Source organism: Saimiri boliviensis (genome assembly GCF_048565385.1).
Source record: "Saimiri boliviensis isolate mSaiBol1 chromosome 19 unlocalized genomic scaffold, mSaiBol1.pri SUPER_19_unloc_5, whole genome shotgun sequence".
Classification (NCBI taxonomy): Eukaryota; Metazoa; Chordata; class Mammalia; order Primates; family Cebidae; genus Saimiri; species Saimiri boliviensis.
Window position 1 is genome coordinate 329642 of NW_027412506.1, and position 10312 is coordinate 339953.

The window sequence follows — 10312 nt, forward strand, 5'->3', positions numbered from 1 at the left end:
TGCCCAGGTAGTGAGCAGAGCACCTGGTAGGCAGTTTTCAGCTCTCACTCCCACCCTCCCTTCCCAGTGTCTATTGTTCACTTGTGTCCTTGGGTATTACTGTGTTCAAGTTTTTTTTTCTTTACATGAAACCATTGAAAGCAAAAGAATGTCATGCTTATAGGTTACTTTGTACATTTATCATTCTATTAATACATGTCTTAAGTAATTAAGTAGCATATTAAGGCCATAAACCAAGTCATTATCTCATACCAAAGGACTATTGTTATTCAGTCATCTAGCAAATACATTTTAATGGGTTACGTTACAGGGTTGAGGTCAGCCTACAGATACAAAATAGGTTAATTAAATTTTTTTATATCAGCTTTTAATTTTTTCATTGGAACAGGATTTGTGCGTGGGAATGCTAATGTAGCAGGCTTCCACAAATTTACAGTTTATCAAAATAAAGTTCTTAAAGAATACGATAGCATATACTTTAACTCTTATAGTACAAACCCTCATATTAATTGATGGTCACAGAAAAATACTGTAACAATGTAAAGTTTTAAAATACATCAATGATGCAAGTTTCAAACAAAACGTAGCAACCAGAATACTTAATTGTCCTTTCACCAAGCTTTTACAAACACAATCAGTCTTCACTGTCTGAGCAAATCCATTTTAGTTTCTTCATTGTGCCTTTTAACATGACATTTGTCAGGTTGTTGAATTTATACTGCAACAGTACTTTAGATGTTACCCTCTCGAAATTTCCTCACTCCAGAGCTCAAATTCTTGTCTTCTTCCCAAAGGCACATCTGTCTTTTTCTAGCTCAGTGCTTTTCAGGAGTCACCAGCTGACCCTTTGAAACAGGTATCGTACTTTCACTGGCTCTTCTGCTTTCTTTTTTCTTTCTTGCACTTTGAAGAGTTCCTACTCTTCTTTCTTTCTTATTAAGGTCTTGTTGTTGGGTTCCATGTTTCAACTTAGATAAGCAAAGATTCTTGTGAGACCTTTTTCTTGTATCCAAATTAGCTTCGGTTTCCATTTCAGCATCATTACCATTGGGTTTCTCTTGAGAAGTTATTGTTCTTGCTCTTTTACTTTCTATGCTTTTGCAGCTGCCTTCATTAGAAAGGTGGATGATTTTTCACTTAGCACATAATTCACATAACTCTTCATTTACTCCATGGAATGAAATGTATCTTTCTGAGAGATTATCATAAGCAATTTCCTTTTTAAAGGCATATAAGAATTTGGATCACCAAATATTCTTATTTATTTTTTTTTTTTTGAGACGGAGTTTCGCTCTTGTTACCCAGGCTGGAGTGCAATGGCGTGATCTCGGCTCACCACAACCTCCGCCTCCTGGGTTCAGGCAATTCTCCTGCCTCAGCCTCCTGAGTAGCTGGGATTACAGGCACGCGCCACCATGCCCAGCTAATTTTTTTTTTTTTTTTTTTTGTATTTTTGTATTTTTAGTAGAGACGGGGTTTCACCATGTTGACCAGGATGGTCTCGATCTCTTGACCTCGTGATCCACCCGCCTCGGCCTCCCAAAGTGCTAGGATTACAGGCGTGAGCCACCGCGCCCAGCCCACCAAATATTCTTTCAAAGACTTCTGCTTCTTTAAAGTTGCCATTTTCCATACAAACAACGATAGCCTGAATTTCGATTAAATTCTCTTATTTCTTCGTGAAATTTGTCCTGTTCCTTTTCCACTGAACCCCAGATCATCAGGGCTGTTCCAAGGGTGTCATTCGTTCATCATTTTCAAACTGTGCATCCAGGTTTTTTCCTGCTGCAATTCGTATCAAAAACTGACCTATGTGCGCAGTTCTCAATGGATAAGCGGTTGGACTGGGTGGTCCTGAAGAACAGCCTCGGTGCTGCCGTGGGCGAGAGTCCTCGGAGCGGCTGAGAAAACAGAGCATCCAGCCGGCAGCCACGGCCTTGGCCTCGGCCACAAAGCCGGGTCCTTCCCCTGGGCGCCCCCAGCCGCGCCTGGCACCGAGCGGCTCCTCTCCGTGTCGCCCCGTTTCTGCCCGGCAGCTCCCCCATCCGCACGGCCGCGGGCCGCGCTCGGATTCTGCGGAGCAGCGGAGGGAGGAGCGGGGGTGAGTCAGGCAGAGACACGGAGCCGCGCTGGGCATCGGCGGGGTGAAGCGGCCTCTGGCAGCCGGGGACCCCACCCGCGGGAGGAGCGGGAAGCTCTGGAGCCGCCCCTGAGGTTTCTGTCTCCTCATCCCCTCTCCAGCCCTCCGGGCCCACCCTCCAGAAACCCGGAAAGAAGAAACGTTTTCTTCTGCTCCTTCTTCCTTTTCAGCGCTCCTGCTTCCTGTGACAGCAGTGACACGTGCGCAACTTCTTCCCGGGAAGGGCGCCCGAGGCGTGATCACGCGCTCATTTCTGGCAGAGGAACTGGGGTATGGGGAGGGCGGAGAACATGGTGAAAAGTCCTTCTCGTGGGCAAGGCCCTCTCCGGTGACCGCCCAGTTTACCCAGGTGTGGCTGTGCAGTGGGGCCAGACCGAGGCCCTCCCAGGCATCACGGTTTATCCAGCACCCCAGGTGTCCATACCTCAGAGCCTCTGCACAGCCACTCCCCTGCCTGAAACTCATCTCCAGGGCTCCCTTCCCCGCCCCCCGCCCCACGTTCTCCTCATGCCCACCGGAGCCTGTCTCTGCACTGCCCACTTGGCATCTCCCATCCCCCTCACCCCACCCTGCTTTGTTTTTGTTCGCAACCCTTTTACTAACATTTAAGAATTCTTTACTTATTTGTTTTGAGAGACAGGGTTGTGCTGTTACCCAGGCCGGAATGCGGTGGTGCAATCTTGGCTCACCATAGCCTCAAACTCCTGGGCTCAAGTGATCCTCCCACCTCAGCCTCCAAGTAGCTGGGACTACAGGTGTGTGCCATCACACTCGGCTAGTTTTGTATTTACTTTTGGTACAAACGGAGTCTTGATATGTTTCCCAAACTGTTCTCAAACTTCTGGCCTCAAGTGGTCCTCCTGCTTCAGCCTCCCAAAGTGCTGGGATTACATACATTTGTGCCCAGCTATGAATGTGTTTATTTTAATTGCTTATACTCTTTCTGTCCTCTAGCATACATGCTTTATGAGGACAAGGACAGTGATTTTGATTGTTCACAGCTGCCTCGAACAGTGACTGTTACTTTAAATATACTTGTTGAGTGAATAAATGAATGAATGAATGCACACATAGACTCATACACCATTGCACACAGACAAAAAGATGTTGTCACACATATTGACACACATGCTTACTCAGACACTCTCGACACAATGACACATCCACACACAACTGACATTCTCATGCACATGCTCTTGAATGCTTTGAAAGGCCTGATCTATTTTTTTTTTCTTCTCTCTCTCACTTTTTTTTTTTTTTTTTTGAAACATGGTCTTGCTGTGTCACTGAGGCTAAATTGCAGTGGTATGATCACAGTTCTCTGTAACCTTGAACTCCCAGGCTGAAGCAATCCCCCCACTCAGCTTCCCAAGTAGCCAGAACCACAGGCACCTGCCACCAGGCTCATTAACTTTTTAGTGTATTGTAGAGATCGGGTCTCGCCATGTTGCCCAGGCTGCTTTCAAATACCTGGCCTAAAGTGGTCCTCCCAGCTCAGCCTCTAAAAGCCCTGGGATTGGATATGAGTCACCTCAGCCAGTCTTGAAGTTTAATTTTCATTCAACATGACGTTGTGAACATTTCTCATGTGATTATGTAGTATTAGCTTTAATTTTTTTCTCCAAGTTATTTTAAAAATTTCAGAGCCCAAAAGTTGGAAAGAATACAATTGTCACCATAGATCTAATTATTTCCTTTGTGTATGTAATAAATTATATGTCCACGATTTTTGCTGAAACATTAGGCAATCACTTGCCAACAGCATGACCTTCATTTCTAAATACTTTGGTGGTCATCTCTTAAAAAATAACATGTTTCCGACAACAATATTATTATTATACTGAAGAGAGTTACTACAATTCCCTAATATTACAGAATTTCAAAGTGATGTGAAATTGCCTTAACCATTTCCCACGCATCTTTCTAGTGGAGGTGAGCAGCGCTTGGGAGCTCCAGCCCTCTCCGAGTTTCTGTTCTCCCTGCAACTTCTCTCTCCAGCCCCTTGAGACCAACATTCAGGGAAACTGAAAAGTAGGAAAATTTTCTTCTACTCTCCATTGCTCAGTTGTATTTTTTTTTAGGGTCCCATTTACTTAGTTTTCTTTTATTTGGGAAAAACACCTCCACGTCCACATAATAGTCCAAGGTGCGGAGCTATATATTGGCATTATGAAATCTGAGCACAGCTCCCCTGGGCCTTGGTCCCCTCAGCAGGGCAGAAGAGGGCTCCTGTGCTGGGATCCACGGGGGACCCAGAAGTGGCACCCCCTGAAGAAGGCATCAGGGTAGACCTGAGACCTAGAATGAGCTCACTTCCTTTCCTTGGGGTCAAGAATCAATCCTCTAAGAAGCCCGCTGTGTCAGGAACTGCAAACTGTCATCAGGTGGTCAAGAAAGGTCCACACAGCACAGAGACCCAACCACTCCACCATCCTCACTTCCATGGACAGAGCCCAGGTGAGAGCCACCCCTTCTCCTCCTCCCCTGTCTCCCACAGCCTCAGCACCATCGTCTTCCTCAAGCCCACCACGACTGAGCTTATCATGCCCTCTCCCTGTTTGTGTCAGTCACGCTGGGTCCCCCACATACTCTGCACTTGAATCCACGAGGCTCTGCACACTCCTCTTCTGTCCACATCATCCTCCCTCCCCAACTCCACAAATCTTCCCACTGCACCCCCTGGAATTCTCAGTCCATGATCAGCAAAACCTCCACATTCTCTCTCAGGATGTCCCTGCACCTCGCAGCTCCAGCAGAAACCTGGGTTTCCTGGAGGACACAGAACCTTGTGTCCTCCTTGAAAATTTGAAGTTTAAAAATATGGACTGCTTCACGAACTTGCATGTCACCCTTGTGTAGGGACCATGGCCTTGTGTGTTCCTTGAAAATTCTGGACATTAGACATTGTCAGATGGATAGATTGCAAAACCTTTCTCTCACTTTGTAGCTTGTCTGTTCACTCCGATAATAGTTTCTTTTGCTGTGCAGGAGCACTTTTATTTAATTAGATCTCATTTGCTAATTTTGGCTTTTGTTGCAATTGCTTTTGACATTTCCTTCAGGAAATTGTTGACTTTTCCTATGTCCTGAATGCTATCGCCTAGATTTTCTTCTAGAGTTTTTACAGTTTTGTGTTTTACAATTATGTCTTTAATCCATCGTAGTTAATTTTTGTCTAAGGTGTAAGGAAGGGGTCCAGGTTCAATTTTTTGCATATGGCTAGCCAGTTCTCCCAGCACCATTTATTAAATAAGAAATCTTTTCCCGGTTGCTTGTTTTGGTAAGTTTGTCAAAGATCACATAGTTGTAGATGTGTGGTCTTATTTCTGAGTTCTCTGTTCTGTTCCATTTGTCCATGTGTCTGTTTTTGTGCCAGCACCCTGCTGTTTTGGTTACTGGCCTTGTAGTACAATGTGAAGTCAAGTAGCATGATGCCTCCAGCTTTGTTCTCTTTGCTTAGGATCATCTTGGCTATACAAGCTCTCTTTTTAGTTCCGTATGAATTTTAAAGTAGTTTCTTCTAATCCTGTGAGAGATGTCAGTTTCATGAAAACAGCATTGAATCTATAAATTACTTTGGGCAGTGTGGCCATTTTCACGATATTGATTCTTCCTATCCATGAGCATGGAGTGTTTTTCCATCTGTTCGTGTCCTCTCCCATTTCCTCGAGCAGCGATTTGTCATTCTCCTTGAAGAGGTCCTTCAATTCCCTTGTTAGCTGTATTCCCAGGCATCTTATTCTGTCTGTCTGTTTGTTTGTTTTGACATGGTGTTTTGCTCTTGTTCCGCAAGCTGGAGTGCAATGGCACCATCTCAGCTCACTGCAACCTCCCAGGTTCAATCGATTAACCTGCCTCAGCCTCCTGAGTACCCAGGATTACAGGTGCATGCCACCATGCCCAGCTAATTTTTGCATTTTTAGGAGAAACTGGATTTCACCAAGTTAGCCAAGCTGGTCTCAAATGAGATCTCAGGTGATCTGCTGGCTTCAGCATCCCAAAGTGCTGGAATTACCGGCATGAGCCACCACACCCGGCCCTCTTATTCTGTTTGTAGCAATTGTGAATAGGAGTTTATTTATTATTTGACTCACCGCTTTTGTATTGTTGTTGTATATAAATGCTTGTGACTTTTGCACATTGATTTTTGTATCCTGAGACTTTACTGAAGTTGCTTATCAGCTTAAGAAGCCTTTCTGCTGAGACAATCAGGATTTCTAGATACAAAATCATGTCATTTGCAAAGACAATTTGACTTCCTCTCTTTTTATCTGAATATCCTTCCTTTCTCTGACCTGATTGCTCCTGCCAGAACTTCCAACACCATGTTGAAGAGGAGCAGTGAGAGAGGCCATCCTTGTCTTATGCTGATGTTAAAGGAAAATGCTTCCAGCTTTTGCCCATTCAGTATGATATCAGTTGTGGGTTTGTCATAGGTGGCTACTATTATTTTGAGGTATGTTCCTTCAATACCTAGTTTGTTGAGAGTTTAAAAATATGGACTGCTTCACGAACTTTCATGTCACCCTTGTGTAGGGACCATGCTGATCTTCTGTGTATCATTCCAGTTTTATTCTGCATGCTGCCAACGTGAAAAATGATCACAAGCTCTTAAAAGTGGAGATAACTGAAGAAATGTAGGTGAGAGGGAGTGTTGGATTTCATCTACATCTGGTGAAATGGGACCGTCTCTGTCTTTTATTCTTTAATGAAGTGGTAAAATGCATTGCAGATAAGTTAAAGTATTCTTGTATTCCTGGAATACATAACCTGGGCAGGATTTTTAAATTGTTTATAGCTCATTGGTGGACACCGTCTACTGCTGTTTTTCTCAGTATCTTTATGTCTAATTGCTTAGAAGTGCCTATCCTATCATACTTTTCTCTTATCTATTCCCTAGCTGGCTTTAGAATCAGTGTTATTGGTGCCTAAACAATAATGAGTTTTCTAGCTCTCTCTATGTTTCCTTATTCTCTTGGATATTATGTATAAGTTCAGTAAACTTCATTGAAGATTTGGTAAAACTTATTTTCAAAACAGCCTGGATATGCCTGAAGGGAAAAAAAGTTTTAAAACCATTTTAACTTCTTTACTGATAGTAAGTTCTTCCCGTTGGTATAATCTTGTTCATCATTTCAAAATTATTTAAACCTCTACTATATCATTAGTGGCATATTTATCTGTCATAATGCTATTTTATTCAGAATTACCATTTCCTGTTTTGTCTCCATCCAAAGTAACAGCTGCTTTTGGCAGGCTGGGCCCTCAACGGTGGCAGCTGCCAGGTCAGCCTTGTCACCAAGGTGGTGATGCGATTGCTGTGCCCGTGCAGTGTCCATCCCAGCCACCATGGCCACTTTGTGCAGGGACTCCATGAGCAAGCCCTGTGTGGCTGAGTGGCATCACCCATCAAGCCATCTCACCAACCTGATCACAGAGAGCCCCATCCCCAAAAGACCCTCTAGTAAGCATCCACACACAACCACTATCTTCACACATTCTGTGTGTAGTAAGAGGTCTATGAGTACCTCTCTCCTCTAAATACCAATTTTTTAACTCTGTTTTCCCCAAGTTCGTGACTTGCCAGCCAAGCCCAGAGCCACTGCCCATGACTCATTCATTCATGCACTCCTGGGGCATCACTTCACATCCTTCACCTCCCATAGGCTTCTCTGTATTTTGATTCCTGGTTCCTAGCTCGACATCCATTCCCAAAGCTTTTGTGGTGTCAGCTCCCAAGCCGACTGCTCTTGTCGTCAATTCTCCTCTTTATATGTACTTATTTCCTGGAAAAATTGCACTGATTTTTTCAATGCAGCATTTGCAAGAATGTGCAGTAGGAGCAATTCTTCTTATTGTAGATAGAATTGCTTCAAAACATCAGAAATGTATATTTGAGTAAAGGACAACATGCATGGAGAAAAGAGAACAATCCTCAAGCGGGCAGCGGATTTTCACAAAGTGAACCCTCCGGCAAACAACACCCACATCCAACCACAGCAATCACAGCCCCAGGGAAACACTTTTGGGTTCTACTCAGCCATAAACCACCCTCCCCCACCCCAGAGGAGCCACTCTTGATTTCTAACACAAATTTGTTCTTCAGGTTCTGGCTGAATGGCATTACACAGTCACCATCACGCCCCTGGGGCTCATCATCTCTGTCTGTGGTCATAGGCTAGTCATTCTCAAGGCTGTCAAATGCTGCACTTTATAAATAGCTTACACTTCCTGTCGCTTCACTGTTGATAGACGATTGTGTTATATCCAGATTTTACAAATCGTGCTGCTGTGAATACTTTCATATACCTTAGCACACACATACATGCGCTTCTATTGGTTTATAACCAAGAGTGCAATTGCTGGGTCATAAGGGAGTCGATGCTTGGCTTAGTCTCTCAATGAACAAGTTTCTAGTCATAAACAAACAGTAGAGGAGGGTAAATCTCTTACTTTAGAAATTATTCAGATAATAAATGAGGAAGGAATGAGATACTGAGACTATAAAAACTGTTTTGCAACCCATAAGGAATTAACAGATTTAGCCATTGAACAGCAATGGCAATTAACAACACAATAAAGAAAATAAAAGCTAATGTTAGGTTCTTCCTCTTGATGGAAGAACGCGGTAGAGTACCATCAGACAAGAGCAAGTGAAAAGGAAATCAAGCCTGAACTAAGCTAACCTCCATAGCCAGTCACCGACTTCGAGGCAATACAAACCATAGAAATACATAGCCAACTACACCTTGGGGAGCAGTCAGCAAAACGCACACTGTGGGAAACTCTACCACAGAATACGTATTTTGAGAAAGAATCTACAGAATAAAGGAGAACAAAAGCATAGTTCTAAAGGCAAAACTAAATTATAATTGGGGATTATAAAAATATAAAATACAACAAGAAAGGATGACCCTAAAAGTCAGGATGTGTTTTCATTTGGGGGAGGAAAGAGTTTATTGCTGAGCTGGGGCAAATGATGGAGCTTTCGGTTTGCCCTGCAAACATCTATCCCTGGTGGCTAATGGGCATTTACTTGTTATTAAAGTACACAAATTTTAGACAGTTTTTTTCCCCTCTGGAGTCCTACATTTTATGACACAAAGCCTACTGAAAAAAATAATTCAGAGAGTATAGTTACTGTTTGGAACAAAGCCTCTTCCTCATCCTGCTCTCTGGACACTGAGCACCCAGAACAACCAGCAGCCCAGGGACCCCCAGCCAGGGTGACCTCACTTCTAAGTGTGCATGCAGTGCACATCACCAGAGGCCATGCACAGGTCTACTCCTTGACTCCTGGAAAAACCTGCGAGGACAGCGCTGAGGGGAAGCCTTCCCCGCGGTCTGCAGGCTCTTGGCTATCAGTGTAGATAAAATGGGTCCTCACCTCTCCGCAGGTGCCTTTATGGCCAGAGCCTCCTCTCTGCATGGGGTGGAAGCCCAGGCTCTTCTCCTGAACACGGTGACATGGATCACCCCAAAGGTGGAGATGACACCATTCCTCCCCCAGCAACCTCACGCTTCTTTTGCTTTACAGGAAAGTTGACACAGGCTGGTGTCCACTGAAGAAGTCCCAGGTGCCTAGGAAGGAGAGGGCTGTGCATGATCTGCAAAAGGAAGTGCGTGGACCACCAGGTGGTGCTGCTGCGCTGCTCCTGCTCCCAGGAGGTGGACGCCCAGGATGGGCTTTCAGGTGGGGAGGGGGATGTCATTGCTCAACCTCCAGGTTCCAAGTAGAAACCTCCCTGCCCAACCCATCTTGTTCTCCCTGAATCCTCAGCGCTAATGAGGACTGTCTCCTTCTCACCTCCCTGGACTGGGCTTTCTATCACTGGAAAGTGGATGTGATTTCTAGTTTCAGCATGTCCTGGCTTATTGTGCTGCCAGGAAAATAAAATCAAAATACATGTTGAATAAATAATAAATTACACTATTGCAGTGACAGAACGCAGAGTGGTGGCTGAGTGAGGGAAAGGGGTGAGGGTGGGAGGCAAGGACTAAATAGAAACGGGATGAAAGAAGTTTTTAGGGAAAGGAACTGTTCTCTACAGTGCCACAGTTCAGGGGTGACTGGGCGGTGGGAATTGAGGGGAGAGGAGGGTCTGAGGGGTGACAGGGCAGAGAGAAGGGCTGGGGAAGCAGGGCTTGAGGAAAAGGAGCAGGGGAAGGACA

At 44.6% G+C, this 10312-nt stretch overlaps 1 non-coding gene and 1 pseudogene across 1 annotated transcript; both read right to left on the minus strand.

Moving 5' to 3' along the window:
* Nucleotides 1–611: 611 nt before the first annotated feature.
* On the minus strand, nt 612–2230 carry LOC141583385 (telomeric repeat-binding factor 1 pseudogene; annotated as a pseudogene).
* Nucleotides 2231–6631: 4401 nt separating this feature from the next.
* Nucleotides 6632–6739, minus strand: LOC141583394 (U6 spliceosomal RNA). Its single transcript, XR_012516045.1, has one exon. It is a non-coding gene; the product is annotated as a U6 spliceosomal RNA (small nuclear RNA).
* Between the last annotated feature and the right edge of the window lie 3573 nt (nt 6740–10312).